Raw genomic sequence first — 654 nt, 5'->3', positions numbered from 1 at the left:
CCTGACCGGGAATCGAACCCGGGCCGCGGCAGTGAGAGCGCCGAATCCTGACCTCTAGACCATCAGGGACCTTGTTTCTCGACAGAAGCTATCAAGACAATTTGACGATCAATAAAAAGAATGCTTTGATGATTTGATGAAAACAATGAAGCAGTTAACATAAACATGCCTTTCCCTGACCGGGAATTGAACCCGGGCTGTGGCGGTGAAAGCTCCAAATCCTGACCACTAGACCATCAGGGACCATATTTCATGATAGAAACTATCAAGAGATCTTTGATGATCAATACCAAGAGTGCCTTTAAGATGGGATTAAAACAATCATGCAGTTGAAAATGCCTTTCCCTGACCGGGAATCGAACCCAGGCCGTGGCGGTGAGAGCGCCGAATCCTGACCACTAGACCATCAGGGACCTTGTTTTTTGACAAAAGCTATCAAGACAATTTGACGATCAATAAAAAGAATGCTTTGAAGATGTGATGAAAACAATGAAGCAGTTAACATAAACATGAATTTCCCTGACCGGGAATTGAACCCGGGCTGTGGCGGTGAAAGCGCGAAATCCTGACCACTAGACCATCAGGGACCATATTTCATGATAGAAACTATCAAGAGAACTTTGATGATCAATACCAAGAGTGCTTTGAAGATGT

General features: G+C 44.6%; 3 non-coding genes across 3 annotated transcripts; all 3 read right to left on the bottom strand.

Moving 5' to 3' along the window:
- Nucleotides 1–171: 171 nt before the first annotated feature.
- trnae-uuc (transfer RNA glutamic acid (anticodon UUC)) lies at nucleotides 172–243 on the bottom strand. Its single transcript has one exon. It is a non-coding gene; the product is annotated as a tRNA-Glu (tRNA).
- Nucleotides 244–341: 98 nt separating this feature from the next.
- trnae-cuc (transfer RNA glutamic acid (anticodon CUC)) lies at nucleotides 342–413 on the bottom strand. The gene has a single exon. It is a non-coding gene; the product is annotated as a tRNA-Glu (tRNA).
- Nucleotides 414–515: 102 nt separating this feature from the next.
- On the bottom strand, nucleotides 516–587 carry trnae-uuc (transfer RNA glutamic acid (anticodon UUC)). Its single transcript has one exon. It is a non-coding gene; the product is annotated as a tRNA-Glu (tRNA).
- Between the last annotated feature and the right edge of the window lie 67 nt (nucleotides 588–654).

This window comes from Poecilia latipinna, unplaced genomic scaffold (assembly GCF_001443285.1).
Source record: "Poecilia latipinna isolate Pla-1442-1.1 unplaced genomic scaffold, P_latipinna-1.0 Scaffold11079, whole genome shotgun sequence".
Classification (NCBI taxonomy): domain Eukaryota; kingdom Metazoa; phylum Chordata; class Actinopteri; order Cyprinodontiformes; family Poeciliidae; genus Poecilia; species Poecilia latipinna.
The sequence above is the reverse complement of the archived record's forward strand: the minus strand, read 5'-3'. Positions and strand labels throughout refer to the sequence as shown.